The sequence below is a fragment of the Panthera tigris genome, chromosome C2 (genome assembly GCF_018350195.1).
Source record: "Panthera tigris isolate Pti1 chromosome C2, P.tigris_Pti1_mat1.1, whole genome shotgun sequence".
NCBI classification, from domain to species: Eukaryota; Metazoa; Chordata; class Mammalia; order Carnivora; family Felidae; genus Panthera; species Panthera tigris.
Genome location: NC_056668.1, coordinates 3,446,653 through 3,463,942, shown reverse-complemented (window position 1 = coordinate 3,463,942; position 17,290 = coordinate 3,446,653).

The window sequence follows — 17,290 nt, the reverse complement described above, 5'->3', positions numbered from 1 at the left end:
GCGAATATCAGACACTGTTCCCCAGCGTGCAAAGTATCGGAGCCCCAGAGGGCGAGCGACTTCACGAGGCAGGTCCCCCAGGACTAGGTCTGGGGACCGCTTGGGGACACCAGTCCCGCCGGGTGACCCAGCCCATAAGGGGAAGGGGCCGTGACCACACCCGTGCCAGCTGCACCCAAATGGGGGGGCAGGGGCACGAGCACGAAGACCGAGCCCAGGGTGCCTGGTCCCCCGCCCGTCTCCTCAACTGCAGGATTTTATAATCCAATCGCCTGCTGTCGAAAGGGAAGAGAAAGGAGTAAGAAGCTCAAATTACCACTAACTTTATTTTTAGAAGTGGCAGCATGAAATGAAAAACAAAGTCTCTGGAATACCAAGTAGGGGGAAATGATAAATCAATGCCTCCAAATTATATGAAATGCAAGAAAACCATCCAAGTGCCAATGACTCAGAGGAGCCCGGGGGGTGGGCTTTGATCAGGTCCAGGAACTTCCGGAGGGGCTTTCAATTCGGTGACAAATCGATGGTGTTAATGACGCCCTCCAGGACAGATCCCAGTCTCCTCCACAGGTCACTCGCAAATGCAGCCGCGGGGAAGATGTGGCACTTCTAGGGCTCCCAGATCCAGCTGGGACAAAAGCCCTGGACCTGTTCCCGGAATGAGGACAGGCGGCAGAGGGACCCCTCGGGGCGTTCAGGCCAGGACCAGGGTGAGCCAGGGTGAAGCAGGCCTGGAGAGCTAAGGGGCGAAGCAGACCCCACTGCGCGCAGCCGGCACGAGCCAGCGCAGGGGGCAGACCGCACAACACGCTGCGTTCCCTCCCCCGACCGCCGTGCAGCCCCTCTGCGGGGCTCGTACCCCACCCCGGGCACCAGATCAAGCGCCTGCTCCTTGGGTTCCCGGCCAGCCCTTCGTCTCTTTGGTCCTCGGCAGCCGCCGTCGGTGCTTTCCGCCAAGTGTTTCCAGCCCGTGCCCCCTGCGTCGCCGGCCCCCCGCTCGTTCCGACAGCGCTCCGTGGGCGGGGGGGACACGCGTCCCTCTGGGGCTGGGGCATCTCACCGCCTAAGCGCGGCCCTCCACGGCTCTTCCCCTCCTGCCGTGGCGGCTGGCGGCGTCCGAGGGGCTGGCTGCTCCGTGAGTCTGGCCCGGACGTGACGCAGAGCCTGGCGGTCCCGGTGGCGTGTAACCTGCATCACGGGAGGGCCGCGGGGAGACTGCGACCAGAGGCGGGAAGACGGTCCCCCTCGGTGGGCAGCGGTGGCCGGCGCCCGGGAGTCCCAGGGGGGTGGTTCTTGCGCCTCGGGACGCGGCGCTGCAGGGGCCGCTCCAGGGAGGTGCCGGAAACCGGATCTTAGCACTTTGTGCTGCTTGCTGTTGGATTCCGTTGGAAAGACACCGTAAGGAGAAGAGGGGCTCAGAACACGATCTGGTTTGTGAGCGGGGACCAAAGGGAGTAGGGAGTTAACAAATCCAGAAACCTGCAGGATGAGAAGGAAGCTTTGTCCCCACGCACCGACAGCAAGAAAACATTGAGAAGCGCCGGGGACAGCTGCCAGCCCAGGTCAGCAGCTCTGAGAGCGACGCCCAGCCCCCCACCCCCGCCCGGACCGCAGGCACCATTGCAGGAGGACCCAGGGACAGAGAGCGACGCTGTGGCTCTGCCCCCCGAGCTTTTTAGTCTCCAGAGACGGGCAGGGATCTCTCTCCATAGTCGCAGTAAGGAGCCACCTGCATTATTAAGAGGCAGGCGCCCCCAAAGAAACCGCAAACCTGGAAGAACATAGTCAATTCTCCTTATCTGCAGTAGCTGGCTTCTAGAAAGTCTGCACGGACACCGAATTAGCAAACATTGAGCCATCGCTCCCGGGGTGGGGGGGGGGGAGGGAAACGCAAGGTTGTCTCTTCAAGGCTCCGGTCACAGCATCGTCATCCGTCAACACACAGCCTGGCTGGATGTGTGCTTCTATTTAAAAACACCCATGTCACGTCACATACATTGTTGGTGCGTTCACGTGGGACTCGCGGCCAACGGCATCGGCGCTCACCCCGGAAGGAGCTTATCCACTCGTCTCGGGTGACGCACTGCAAACACCACTTCCCGCTCTGCGGGGTCCGTTTTATTTATTTTTATCTTTTTTTAATGTTTTTGTTTATTTTTGAGAGAGAGACAGAGCATGAGCGGGGGAGGGGCAGAGAGGGAGGGAGACACAGAATCGGAAGCAGGCTCCAGGCTCTGAGCCGTCAGCCCAGAGCCCGACGCGGGGCTCGAACTCACGGACCGCGAGATCGTGACCTGAGCCGAAGTCGGACGCGCAACCGACCGAGCCCCCCAGGCGCCCCTGCAGGGTCCATTTTAAACCGCGGAATCACCGGCAGAAACAAAGCGCACAAAAACGTGGAAAACACTCTATGACACTGAAGAGGCCTTGGAAGGGACACTTGTTAACAGTGAGGACGGAAGCAAGAAGCAGGGCGTCGCCTCGTCCCACCTCCGCTGGGAACGTGTGCGTCCAGCCGCTCACGTGTTTCTTGCAGGCCCCGTTCATGCCCCAGAAACATCTCTACGTTCCCGGAGCGAGGCTCCCGTGAGGGAGGCTGTAGGACAGTAGCCATGCAGTTTGGGCCGGCCCCGCGGGGTGAATGGGCCACCGTCCGCCCACGCGGGGCCCCTCCGCCTCTGCTTCACCGGAGGGCTCCCCCATTGGGCCACCGAGCGAGCTGGGGGGGGGTCACCGGGTGACGCGCAGCCTGCTGGCCCCGTGCTCCTGCTGCGGGCGCATAGCCCCACCGATGACGGGCTCCTTCCAACCTGAGGATGTGACGGAACCCAGCTCCCCCCCCCCGAGCCGGCCCAGATGCATGATGGGACGCCCGTCTCTGTCGGGGCCCAGCAGCACAGCAGCAGCTGTTTTCTCAAAAGGCACGGACTTCTCTCCAGCGGACGGTGTGGCTTTGTTCCAAAAGCCCGGGGGGGCCTGCATGGGGACTCTGACACAGGCTTGCCGTAGATGCCACCGCGTGTGCCCGAGATAACACGGGGTCTATCGGGTGGCACGGCCAGGCTCTCGGGGCTGCGTGCGGTCGGCCTGGACCTACCGCAGAGCCCCTTCCTGCTCTAGGCTCCCCCAAAGCTGGTAACCTCTCCGTCAGCCTCGGGCTGGGGCAGTCTGCCCACGTGTGGAACACGCGGCCCCCAGGAGCCCTAGAGAAATGCCAGGCGTCGTCTGCGGCTCTTCACGGCGGGAGAGGCAGAGTGCGATCGGCGGTCCTTCCCTCTGGATGTGGTCCCAGCGCACCCCTGGTTGTGGACCCCCTACGGATGTCATTGATGCGGCCCCTCCCTCTCTGAGCCTTCTTGGGATTTAACTCCCACCTGCTGAGCTCAGACATCTTCCCAAGACTTGCAACGTGTTTGCCACTTCTCCCCCATCACCGACCGGCACGGTGTCATCAATGTACTAGACCGATGTCGTGTTCTGTGAGACGCCCGGGCCCCCCAGATCCCTTCGGGCTGCCTGAGGGCATAGAGCACGCGAGTGGACATAGCCCTGTGGCAGAGCAGGAATGCGCCCCGTTACGCAGCCCACGTGAATGCAGACGGTTTCCTCGTGGGGACCGAGGGCACTGGCCAACCCGCTGGGGACAAGCCACGTGCCCGAGGCCGTGTTAACCTGCTCTGGGGAAGAAACCACACCTGTCAGGGCGGCTGCAGGGTGGGTACCTCTGGGCACAGACTGTGCCCACAAGACACGCCCACCAGCCGTGCGAACTCCAGGTCCGTAAGCTTGGAACTGATTTCCACGCCACTTCTCACCCGGGGGTACGCAGTATGGGCCTTCATTTACTGTCTTGACCAGGGTCAGGGGTGTTTGCAGAGGCCTCCGTTGTCATCCCCCGTGACAGCCGATTTTAGCCCACAGGCCAAGGACCTACAGTGAGTTTTACCGACTGCCAAGTTTGAACATCCTATGATTTGGGGGTGGAAGTCCTAGCGGCTGGGACAGAGGTAGGGACCCAGTGGACCTATCGTAAATCAGTGCTCGGTCAAGGCCACAACTGTCACCTGGCCTCCGTGTACCCCCTCTTTGGTGGGGAGTCGGGATGAAGCTTTGGGTCCTTCGTGCAAACTCTAGCCCTTTATCCAACAGGCTTTCAGATGCTAGGATATCCCTCCCTCCGCAGTGCACAGTTACTCGAGTAAATGACCATCAGTCTCCTCGGGGAAGGAACAGGACCGTTGTTACCGAGCTCACTGGCTCTGCTGTGCTGTTGTTCTTTTCCCCTGGGGATCCGACCCGCTCTTCAGCCAACAGGTTCCGGGTCTGAAACGGCTCCGATCTGGAAACGGGGCAAAGGATCGTGACTCTTTAACGGGGCACCTGTCTCCCCCTCCGGTCATCCACCCGTACTTTCTTCTCTGGTCTGGGCTGAGGGGTACCCTTGCTGGCTGCACGTATGTTCTGCCCCTAAGGATGCTGTGTTCTATTAACTGTGTCCCTCGCGCTGCAGGCCACGCCCCCCTTGGCTGCCTCGGTGACCTTTCTGCTCGCTGCAGTGTTTGCACCCGGCTGTCTTCTGACAGTCCAGCACCGACACCTGTCCCTGTGGGTCTGATGTCTTTGTTCCCTTTGCTCTCAGTGAGCCTGGTTGCAATGGCCTGTCCCACAGTGAGCCTGGTCTACAGAGGAGGCCACCACTGGCTTCTCAGTGAGCCTGGTACTCTTCCCAGGAATGCATTTCCTGCGGCCACGGTCAATGGTGTCACCTCCAGGACTTCCCGTGGAATAGAACCGTCGGGTAAGCATTTGGCCTTAGGCGGTATCCTCGTTCCAGGTGTCCTTAGGACACCTCCCGTGCCTCAGAGGAGGGACTGCCTTGTCCGCCATCTGCCGTGGCAACCGTGGGTTCCCGTCACGCTCAGTGCGAGCCTGTGTTTTTCCACGCTTCTAGGGACCGTCCTAGTCCAAAGTGGGGGACATCTCTTTCCCGGGTCCTTGCCAGGGTATGAAGTTCTGACTCTTGAGAGAACGCAGGGGAGACATCTTACGTTGTCTTCAAGCAAGCAGGGGCCTTAGCATCTGTACCGGGACGGGATGGCCCATTTCCGCAGACTCAGGGGATTCGGGGGAAATTGGGAGTTTAGGATTTTTGGACGTTCCAACCCGGAAGTCCCTATTTCCAAGTGCCAGGGTCCCACTTATTCCCAGCCGGGGTCCTGGCCTTGGCATAGCCAACCTGCCTCAGTTGGGTCGGGGATCTAACCTTCTTTGGAGCTCAGCTGTCGTGATGATCGAGTCCTGGGTGTGGCTCAGCTTTCTCTGTCCTACTGGGAAGCTGTGAGCCTGAAGACAGCCTCGGCCAGCTCCCAGGGAAGCTCGATGTCCCATCTGGGGCCAAAATGGCCAAGGCTTTCAGCCCCTGCCACGATCGGCCCTGGAACGTGGGCTGCCTGGGAGGCTTGACCTCGGGCCGGGTGTCTCCCCACAGCCGAGACGGTCACTGAAGGGGTTGCAGGCAGCGGCCCACCTGCTGCCATCGGAGCCAACATGTTAGATGGGACCTCAAGGTGCATCTCTGTGTTCATTTCTGTAGAGAACATTTCCGGAACTCCTTGTGTTTGAGTGGATCATCTGGGCATCATGTGGCTAGAGCATTTCATTGCGAGGGCAAGATGCTGCAGAGCCCTCTGTCCCAGTGCCGTCGTCTCTGACTCATAGTAACAGATTTCTTTCTCGTTCTTACCGCGGGCCCTTTGCAGTAGTTTGGGGGCTTTTCTCCAAACCCCCCACTCCGGGATCCAAGCTGGCGGAATAGCCACCACCACCTGAAAGGTTGGGAGAACCATACCAGAGGGGATAAGGGCTCTGACACTTTTCCATCCATGACTCGTGGGGCACGGCCAGTCACGTGACCCCACCAACAGCAACGAGGCCCGCAAGCTGCACCTGTCTGAGGGGCAAGACCAGCTTCCGCAGTCAGTCACTCAGCGGGGTTCCTGAGAATTACCCAGGGCGCCCAACTTCTCAGAAAGAGCCAGCACTGGGTAGGACCTCCAGTACGAGACCGCACAGAAGTGACGAGGGCCGCCATCGTTGTCCTGCTTCCAGTGCCCAGTGTTAGATTTTAACATTCCCTTGTAATTATGATGATCTCTCTAGTTTCTTGGCATGCCTTTTATCAGATTTAGGAAGCTCCCTCATAGCCTAGTTTGCTCGTTTTTTAATTTCTTTTTTTTTTTAATTTTTTAAATGGTTATTTTTGAGAGAGAGAGAGAGAGAGAGAGAGAGAGAGACAAAGTGTGAGCAGGGGAGGGACAGAGAGAAAGGGAGACACAGAATCCGAAGCAGGCTCCAGGCTCCGAGCTGTCAGCACAGAGCCCGACGTGGGGCTCGAATCCACAAACTGTGAGACCATGACCTGAGCCAAAGTCGGACACTTAACCGACTGAGCCACCCAGACTCCCCTCATTTTTTTTATTTCTAATCACAAGTGATTGTTGGAATTTCTCATAGTTCTCCCCCCATGTACTGAGACGATTTATCCATCTTTTTAATGGTTGTAAGACTGTTCACATTTTCCATTTCTCATTGTGTTAGTTTTTTTAAGCATATGTATTTAGAGAGAGAGAGCATGAGTGGAGGAAGGACAGAGAGAGAGAGAGAGAGAGAGAGATTGAATCCCAAGCAGGCTTCATGCTATCAGCACAGAGCCCAATGCAGAGTAACCTGAGCCGAGATCAAGAGTCAGAACCTTAACCAACTGAGCCACCCAGGCACCCTTATTGTGTTCATTTTTTGTAAGTTATTTTTCTGGAAATGTTTCTATTTCACCTAAAATTTTCAGTTACTGGTATGAAGTTTTTCACAAAATCCTCTCATTATTTCTTTTCTCTTTTTTTCTTTTTCTTTTCTTTTCTTTTTTTTTTTTACATCTATAAGTACCCATAGGAATGTCCTCTTTATTTCTGACGTTGGTTTCTTGTGCCATTATCTTTCAACTCAAACTATTTAAAAATTTTTCATTCATATGTCTCCTCTGAACTTTAAGCTTTTAGAAGAATTAAATTCCAAGGGCTCCTGGGTGGCTCAGTCGGTTAAGCCTCCAGCTTCGGCTCAGGTCATGATCTCATGGCTGAGGGTTCAAGCCCCGCGTCAGGCTCCTCACTGACAGCTCAGAGCCTGGAGCCTGCTTTGGATTCTGGGTCTCCCTCTCTGCCCCTCACACCGCTTGCACTCTCCCTCTCTCTCTCTCTCTCTCTCTCTCTCTCTCTCTCTCAAAACAAATAAACTTAATAAAAAAAATGTTTTTAAAGGATTAAATTACAAGCATGGGGGGAGGGGTGGGGATTTTCTATTGTTCTTTTTGTTATTGCCTTAGTTGCATTCGGGCCAAAATCTTACTCTGCATGATTTAGCTTTTGAAGCTTGTTGAGATTTACTTTATGGTCTATTTTGGGAAATACTTCACACGTGCTTGAAAAGAATGGGTACCTAGCAGTCTCTTGGTGCAGTGTGCCATATATATATGTCTATTACGTCGTTTATTCATATTATTAAATATTTCATATCCTTCCTGATTTTCACGTTACCCACAAGTAACGAAGGTATGTCAACATCTCCCACTGTCATTGCAATTGTGAATTTTTCTATTTATTTTCATTCTATCAAATGTTTTTAAAATACATCTCGGTATCATGTGGTCGAGGGCATGTGCATTTGGAATTGCTACGCCTTTCTGGTAAATCAAACTGTCCATCTTGGTCTCTAGCAAGTTTGTGTCTCTAACGACGTCATGCATGAAGTCAATTGTGTCTGATACTTGCATATATACACTAGTTTTCTTTTTGTGAGTGTTTAGATGGCATTTCCCTCATTATTTTGTGTCCCCCCCCACCCCCACTATTTTGTTTTAAGCCATTCTTATCCTTATATTTCAAATATTGGGAGATGTAGGAAAATAACATTTAGAAAAAAATGTTAGTCTTAGGTGACTTTCTTCAATTAAACAAGTTCTTACCCAGTATCTTTTGAAATGTTGTTTCTTCCAATCCTTTTTTCCCTCTCCTTTTCAGACTCCGGCAAATATTTATGAAATCTTCTTCATAAATATCTGCTGGAGTCTGAAAAGATAAGTAGCATATCGGATAAATAGCATATTGTCTATGTCTTTTACCCCCTATTTTGTATGTTCAGTCCTTGTGTCTCTCTCCATGCTTTATTCTGGATATTTTCTTCTAACCCACTTTCAAATTCATTAATTTTCTCGTTAGCTGATATAATAATGTTCTCCTAAACCCATCCATTGAGGGTTTTTCTTTATTGTTTATTTATTTTTGAGAGAGAGACAGAGACGGAGACAGAACATGAGCGAGGGAGGGGCAGAGAGAGAGGGAGACACAGAATCCAAAGCAGGCTCCAGGCTCTGAGCTGTCAGCACAGGGCCCAACACGGGGCTCGAGCCCACAAACTGTGAGATCGTGACCTGAGCCGAAGTCAGATGCTTAACCTACTGAGCCACCCAGGCACCTTGAGGTTTTAATTTCAATGATTGTATAATTGTAGCTCTCAAACTTGTGCTCAGATATTTTCATATATGTTACATCATTTTTTATAGCTTTCAACTCTCACTTATTTTAATGTTTTGCCTGGACAATTCCAATATCTAGGAAGAGCCCCTGAGGGTCTAATTTTATTGTCCTTTTTTTCTGCTGGTTCTTGTCAACACTGTCTTTTCTCTTTGTGTGTTTACGTATTCTAAATTGTGTGCTAGACATTGCACTGGGAAAAATTGTAGAAATAATGTGCTGATAAAAACTTTCTCTGAGGATTTTTGTGGCTGCCAGGCACCTGGTTGTGTTGACAATTTGGAATCATCTTAATCTAATTTTATGGACTGAGATTTTCCTGGAATATCCAGATGTCTTAAAACGGGGCTGAAGTTTTTGTGAGGGCTTGTTTATTTCCAGTTCACCTTTTTCTTCGGGTGCAAGACCTCAGCGTCCCCCCTCAGAGACGAAGAGTTACGAAGACCCCCATAGTTGGAGGACCTTGGACTCTAAATTTTGTCTTTGGCTTGGCCTCTCAGCTGCCTCTTCCATGATTAACAAACACTCCTGTTGGAAAAAATGCCCCAGATGCTGGGCTCATCTTTCCAAATTTCTATCTTCTCCCTAGTGCTGGCCCTGTGGTTCTCACTGCCTGATTCGTTCATCAGTATTCAAGAATACTTTTTCAGATATTTTGTTCAAATGTGTCTTGTTGTCCTCAGAGGGAGAGTCGGTCCAAATTGCTTAGCTCACTATCACTGGAAGCAGAAGTCTGTACGCCTCTATTCTCGGCATAAATTCAATAATAACTCGTTCTTCTGACACTAATAGATCAGAGCTTCAAATATGCTCACTTTGGCAGCCTGGCTGTGTTGTTCTACACTCTGAATACAAACGGGGGAAAACTCAGTCAGGCTCTGTAAACATTTCGAGAAGCCCGAGTACAGGCTGACCTAAAACTCTGAATAGGTTGTGTTCCAAAGTTCATTTGTAAATAGGTTATCTAAGGTTGAATGTGTGTTCCCATATAGGACAGGCTAGCCCTCAAGAGCGCCACCGTGGGGCTGAGCCCCTCAGGCCCCTGCAGTGGCCTGAATTCTCTGCTGTGGAATCTGGGGCACCGACAGGAGGAGAAGCACAAGGAAGAGACGTGTGGCATGTCCCCTCTTTACCCCGCAGGAGGAGGGCCCGAGGGAAGGGCAGTAAACGGGACCTGCCTTAGGCATCTGTCCATCTCCTCTGTCCTGAGCACTTGGGTCCCAGGCACCCTGTGCCTTCCTGGGGTCCCCAGTACCCACTGGAGAGTCTCATCCAGCCTGTCCCCCCCCCCCACCGCCAAGTGCTCCACACTCCCGATTAATCTCATCGTTCCCCCAATAACAAAACTTCCAAAGCCTTTGCAGGCCTTGTCAGTTCAGGGCTGAGGGAGGGAAGGAGGAAGCCCCAATGACTCTGCACACTAATGTCCTGCCTGTTGTATTTGAAGTTCTTAAAGATGTACCTGTTGTGACAAGTGACCCCATCATCCCAGGCCAGGTAACAGAGAGAAAACTTGCAGGGGATGTGGTGGAGTTATTTGAGGGAGAGAGAAAAATGGGAGAAGGTCATTGAGGAGTCTACTGTAACTATTTGGTTCCCTCACCTCGGTGCTGCCTTTCCAACTCCTTCCCTCCTTTCAATTCCGAATCCTAGGACTCTCTCCAAGTTCCGAGTCTGGCTGTCTTTCCAGTGGCTCCGGGGTGGAGTGCCATCAGCATATCAAAGGGGACCGGTGACAGGAGACGGGGGACAGCTGAGGGCAGAGTTCCCAGAGTCGCACATCTACAGACTGGGATTCTCTGGAGTCACACCCTTCAGTTTCGCACCTCGGATGAATCATGGTGGCAGCAACCACCATGCTGCCATTTTCCTTTTTCCTTCTGTGTTACCAGTTTACAAACAAAACCAAGTTCTCTTTCCCGGCAGGATTGCCCTCCCTGTGCTTTACATTAGTGGACCATTCCATTGCACTCAATTCGTCCATAAAACAGAGCGCCTTCCGAGTTTTGTTGTGGCCCCAAGAGGAGCACACGTTACGAGAGAGCACAGGATCATTATAGAGCCTTAGAGCTGCACAGCCAAGCGTGACCCTCACCAGCCCCTGGCCTGTCAGTGCGGCTTTTCCCACTTTACAAAGAAAATGAGGTTCACAGAAGTCAGAGTCCCTCCGGGTCACAGCTGGCCAGTCCACGGGTACCGATCCAAGTTCGGCACCTGCACGGCCTTGTCTCCCACTGTCCGTAAAACTCTGCTCTCGTGGTTTCCAGAGTTTGATCAAAGTGTCTGCAGTAGAAAACCACATTCGCCAAGGGGCTATTTTGGGGCAACCAAACTTTGTCATATTTTTTGCAAAAGGGACTTCTCTGGGCCTTACAAGGACGAGGGGCTACGGGACACTTATAACCCACCACAGGTCCGCACAGAGTTTACGCCCTGACAGTTTGGTTTCTGAACACAGCTTGGCAAACTCCACAGGAGTCCAGGAGAGAGAAGGTGTTGTGTGTGTGGACAGAGGCCACATTCAGGCAGTGACGGCACCGGTGCTCCCCAGCGGCGATGACTGTGTCACGATGGGTCTCGCCTGGTCCACACCTGTGGGTCTGCGCCACCTGGCATGGCCTCTGGGGCCACACTGGGGGCGGGCTCCACACGTCCCCCTGGACCAGTCCTTCCACAGCCAAAGCTTGTGCCCGTGCCAACCCACCCCTGCATGTCACAGAACCTAAGACCTGAGCTGGAAGGGATTTTAGGGATGTCAGATGTAAAAAGTGATTAAATAATCCGCCAAGAAGTCCAGGGAAGCTGGGAGCAGAGCCGGGACAGGTCTCTGCCTTGCTGCTGCTCTGTCCCAAGGCTGGACATGATCCTTCTCGCACACACATGCACACGCACACACACGTGATTGCACGCACAGTCATGTCCACTCACACCCGGTCTGTGGCCAAGTTCAACTCTGCACTGGTCATAATTTGCCGTTATTTACCATTCTGATCCCGGAAAAAAACTCTATCTTTCCATTCACAGGCTGTTCCGTAGTATAATAAAGGGTGTAATATTGGCCACCACACATGAGTTCAGAGATGAAATGGAACCGTTTGTGAATGATAAGAACCAAGTCTCACGAAACGGCAGCCGTGAAAGGAACAGAATGATGGAGACGGGGCGAAAAGAAAGCCCTCCAGGACACGGCCACACAGCACGGAAGGGCAACATCCAGAAATCTTCTTGGAGCCTTTTAAGCAACCTGCAGATTTAAATGTTTTAATATTTATTTTTGAGATAGACGGCAGAGTGTGAGTGAAGGAGGGGCAGAGAGAGAGGGAGACACAGGATCCAAAGCGGGCTCCAGGCTCCGAGCCCGTCAGCACAGAGCCCGACGCGGGGCTCAAACCCGTGAACCATGAGATCGTGACCTGAGCCGGAGCCGGGCGCTTAACAGGCTGAGCCAATCTGAAGCATAAGGGATGGCGTCAGATTGTTCTTTTAATCTGTGTGCCCGGGGTTACTGGCGAGGTGGAAGACGTTTTCACGGGCTCGTTGATGAATTCAGTCCTGAGTCCTCGGCCTCGCCGTCTTTACGTTGTACGCACCGCAGACACTGACAAGTTTTTGTCGTAATCGTTGGTGATGGCGATTCCAGGTGCCCTAGAGATGCGCCCACAAGGGGGGGTCCCACCGCTCAGTGGTGGCGTCCCCTGCAGGACGGGGCTCATGGTGGGTAGTGCTCCTTCAGCCCTCGGCTCCCTAGCAACCATAAGAAAAAGGGTGACAGGACCCCAGAAAAACAGGCCGCTGTTCAGACTCCTCCAGGCAGGAGAAAGGCATCGCCGTGCGGGGAGGGGCAGCTGACCCTGACCGACGTGTAGGGCTGCTGATATATGGGGGGGGGGGGGGGCGGGAAGGAATGTGTTTGGGGCCCATACCAACCCCGGGGACGCGCCTCGCTTCTCTCATGACCAGTTTTCATTGCAGACAGACAAGTGCTTAAATGCAGCCTGATGAAAACACAGAAACCCTCAAGGGTGACTCTGGGCCCCACCAAGCCAGCCACCCGGCCCTGCAGAAACGCGAGCCACGGCGGAGAACCTGGACCGGGCGGTAGAGGAGGGGACCCTGAGTGTCAGTCCCAGTCCCAGGGTGAGCAGCAGAGGGAGTGCAGTTCGTCCCTCGAAGCCTCCTTTAACTGTCCCCGGACTCCGCGACCACCTGGGCCCTGGAGCTGTTCTGTGGGACGGAGAGACCTCAGGCGGACGCAATCGGGTCTGCGCAGTGCGAGGGGTGCGGGCGATGGACAGCGCTCCCCGCACCCCCAGCCCCTGCCGGGTCGGCGCACACACCCCACCACCACGGGGAGGGTGAGGGGCGAGGGGCCAGGTGTCCGTCGTCGGAGGGGGGCGCCCCCGACCCCAGGGCACCGCCCTCCCCCGTCCCCCCAGCCACAGTGCGGGGCCGGCCGACGGTTCCCAAGAAGCGCATCTCAAGGGGCGATGGGGTCTGTGGAGCAGTGTCCCTCCAGGGCGCCTGTGTAGGGTCAGGCCGGAGCCAGCCCTCAGCTGCCGAGACCCCACCTGGCTTCCCTCTGTCACGTCCTGGGTGCCTGGGAGCACGCCCCCAGCCAGTCACCTGCACGGAAGTCCCCACCTCAGGCGCCGCTTCCAGAGAACGCAGCCGGAGACGCCACGCTCCGTGTGCACGACGTCGTTTTCCCCGAAACGGGGATGGGGCGACTGTCGATCTCACCGCATCTTCCTACTCAAGCCCCTCGCTTATGGGCCCCGCGTCCACGCGCCGACAAAACTCACACGCTGAAGCTGCGACTTCCAGGGTGAGGATATTTGGAAGCGGGGCCCCGCGACAAGATCGGTGTTTTCATAAGAAGAGGACGAGACGCCGGAGCCCTCAGCTCCCTGGCACGGAGAGGAGTTGACGTGAGCGCCACGGGAGGGTGGCCATCGGCAGGCCCCAGAGAGGACCTCACCCGGAACCCCAGCTCCCGGCCCCTTGCTCTGGGACGAGCAGCCTGCAGAGCCCTGAGAGATACACATGTGTTTCTTGAGCCCCCCGCCCGGGACATTTTCTTTCCGGAGCTGGGACGGACATTCCTCTAACGTGCAAATATTTGTCAAATGTGTCCCAGGCTCATTCTAGATGGTGAGCCTAACATAGGGAAGCCTTGTAAATCTATGACCTATAAGCTCTCAGCAAAGCAGCTAACACCGAGGCCAAAACCAACACATACATACACACACACACAAGGAACCAGAGTCCGAGCCCCCTCCCCAACCACCATCTCCAGTCTGCTGTGCCCAGGGGCTCAGTGTGTGTCCCCCAGATGGTTACAAAATGGCTCACGTTCTCACGCCCAGCGTCCCCAGCACGAAGGACGGGAAACAAAAGGCATCTTTGCAAAGCTCTCTTTTTTTACCGTCAGGGAGAGAACGATTTCCCAGAAATGTTCCAGCTGACTCCCTGCGCATCTCACTGGCCACAGGTCGGTCACTCGGAACCCGTAGATGCCCGCAGGGACAAATGGACAGGACGGCCACGGCTGGCTTGGGTCAGAAAATACTTAATCCTAGGGCGAGGGAAAATGGCACTCAAAAAAAATTGAGGTGTGTTAGCCAGGGAAAAAAGGGATGGAAGCCATCACCAGGTGGTGGGAGGGACTTGGACGGGGCCGATCCATGGTCTAGGTGTAAAGGCGATGTTTTTGTATCTAAGATAGTTGTTCACTGCCCGATATTCTAATTCATTCTTTCAGTGAACGTTTATTGAATACCGGCCATGGGATTTTTAAATAGTATAAAAATAGTAGTCTTTACCACGCCTCCTTACTTAGACACCCTGGTTGTACTATGCTTCACAGCCGACATGCGGAAGTAAGTGTTTATTTCTGGGTTGCAGACCAACCGAAGACAATGGTTCATATCTTTTACTCTTCAGTGGATTTATTAAAGAGATTTTGGTCACTCGAGTTTTCTTGCGGTTACTTTTCTCATCGGAGAGGGACACTGCCGTGGTCCGAGGGGGAGACTGTGGCCCTAGCTCTCTCTCTCCACACGGGTTTCAGGACGCGACATTCCGCTCTCGCGGCCCTCGTGGCTCACGATCTTCATTCAGAGAGTATCTTGGTACCGATGCTCGCATCTTTTCCACTGGACGTTACCTCTTGAAAGACGTTTATGAAGGAGACAGGGGGACTTAAGTGGCAATTTGGTTCCACCACCGGGAGACCATTTGTCAAGGGCTCCAGGGATCGGAGTCCCTCCACACTCCCAGACAGCAGCCCTCTCTTGGCTTAGTTCACTTCTTGTCATGGGGGATTCAGGCAAAACACACATTTTAAGTTCTTTTACGTGGTTGTCTTCAAGATGGCAGGAGGAAGACAGGACTGCATGGGGGATTCAGGAGTGTGCGTAAGCACAAATCTCAAACGGGCCCATTTACTGACTCCAACTACTGACATGGGGAAAACGCTCATTGCCTGTGAGGTCCAACCCCTCGCCTTGCCCCGTCACCAGCAGGGAACAATGTTGTCCTCTTAGGAACGGTGCTCAGGTGCTCAGGTGCACAGGAGCAGCCTGCTGAAAGATGCCCAACAGGAATGTGCTTCATTAAAGCACATGTTCTAGAAATAGAAAGCCCCCATCTTTGTCCAAAGGAGGCTCTGGGTGAGGACAGATCGGCCATCGCTCATCAGCATCATTGCCCGCTTGAATTGACAGGAATTAACCCAAAGCCTCCCTGAAAACAGTGCCAGAATACATAGCTGTGCCCTTGGACTCACACCTCCTGCCTTCTTCCTAGTACTTTTATGGTCTGTATAATGTTGTGGAAAATCTGCTCTGCAGCCCTGCTTCTAAAAGATTACAAGACGCTGGTCTGGCAGCAGAAATCTGGTAGGAATAACAGATCTGAGGAGTAAACGTAAACAGCTGCTGCCAGGCACACCGTCTTCCATATGGACAAGTTAAATCACGTCCAAACATTCAGACCATTTTCTTTGGTGTTAGCATTCCAGTGAAATGCAATGAAAAACCAAGACAAATGTTGGCCGTTGAAACCCAAAGACGTTTGACAAGGCAACTGCCACCATCCCGGCACAGGGCAGGCACCTGCTTGGGCAAGCCATCCATGGCTCACCAGCAATGTCTTGGGAACTTACCGGAAACAAGACATGGATTAGATAGCAAACACGACTGACTTGGTTGCAAGAGACCCGCTCATGTCCTCAACCAGCTTCCACCATTCTTGACTCTCAGGAACCAAGAAAAGCCTACTTGTCCCTTTTACCTAGGGCTCAACATTTCGCTGCATTTCCAGGTAGTTTCGTAGACGGTACGTGTTTTATTCTACTTCATCGTAAACTAGGAGTCCAGTCCTCTTGTTTGACAATTCTATGGTTTTCGGTTCTGCACAGACACCCTAAAGACATACGGCCCAGTCGCGCAACCCACTGGCCTCCTAAAATCAGCACCATTTAGACAGGATGTTAAGTGGTCACAACGCCAGAGAGAAGATCTCTCCCATCTTGACCTCTCCTATCCTTGCCCTAATTTCTCTGGATTAGTAATGCCCACCATCTGTGGGCACTCTCCTTCCCAGCCAGGCCCTGTGTTTATCCTCAGGGTCCCCATGCCTCTCGTGTACCATTGCTGGCCCTCAAATGGAGTTGGAATTGTTTGTGTTAGTCTGTGTCCACGTTAGATGGCGACCTCTATGGGGACAAGCTGTGGTCGGTGCCCAGCACACACTGACCTTCCAAACAGCATTGCCGATTGAATGAGTGAGTGGACAAATGGGGCCTTCACCTGTCAGTCCCCATCCTTCCCAAGGATGTTGCATACAGGTAGGTCTTAGATGCAGGACTTAGCAGCTATAACATGCTCACTGCTGTTGAATTTGAAGATATGACGTCCCTCAGCTCCCTCGTTCCTACTTCCAGTGACTGAACTTGGTAAAGGACGGATCGCCGCCATGTTGAAAACGCCAACTGGCATTTGTCTCTCTCCTCGGGTCATCCTGGGGTGGCGGGAACCTTTCAGCCGCTGGTGAGGTGTGCCTCCCGTCAGCCTCACGGAGGCTGGCATCTTCCACATCCCAGACACTGGTGACATGATTCGTTCATTCTTCAAAAAAGAAACACTGAGTTCCTGTCAGGAGTCTGATGCCACGCCGGATGCCATGGAGATTTCTGAGATGGGTAAGATGTAGTCTGGCGCTGGAGGCGTGTGCAGTGCGCTAAGGGGGTAAAATGTGATCGGAGTCGGGGACACCGGCAGAGACAAGTCCAGAGGCTACAAAGCCACTCCGTCGGTACCACTGAGTCACGATAATTTCAGCTCAGCTCGCTGTGATTCGGGGCCATGTCGCCTTCACTTCCAGCCCAAGCCATGCTTCCAAGAGTGGGGGTCTTAAAAATACTGATTATTCTATTTCAATTAAGCTTCTGTCATCTGCATTTCCATTTTGGGACAAGCTGCCACTCACCGCTTCCCTGAAACGCATGGGGATGCGCTCAGGCTAATTTAGGGGCGGCTGGATAATGAGTCACATTGGAGAGGAGCTAACGAGAGCTGTCTGCTTTGAGATGCTCCCGAGAAGGGATTGGCCCAGTTAGTGTTTGTCAACTTTACAACCTCCCTGCAGGGCAATCACCCAACCTTCCATGTGGCTGGTCTTCAGCCCGGATAATCCTATGCCCT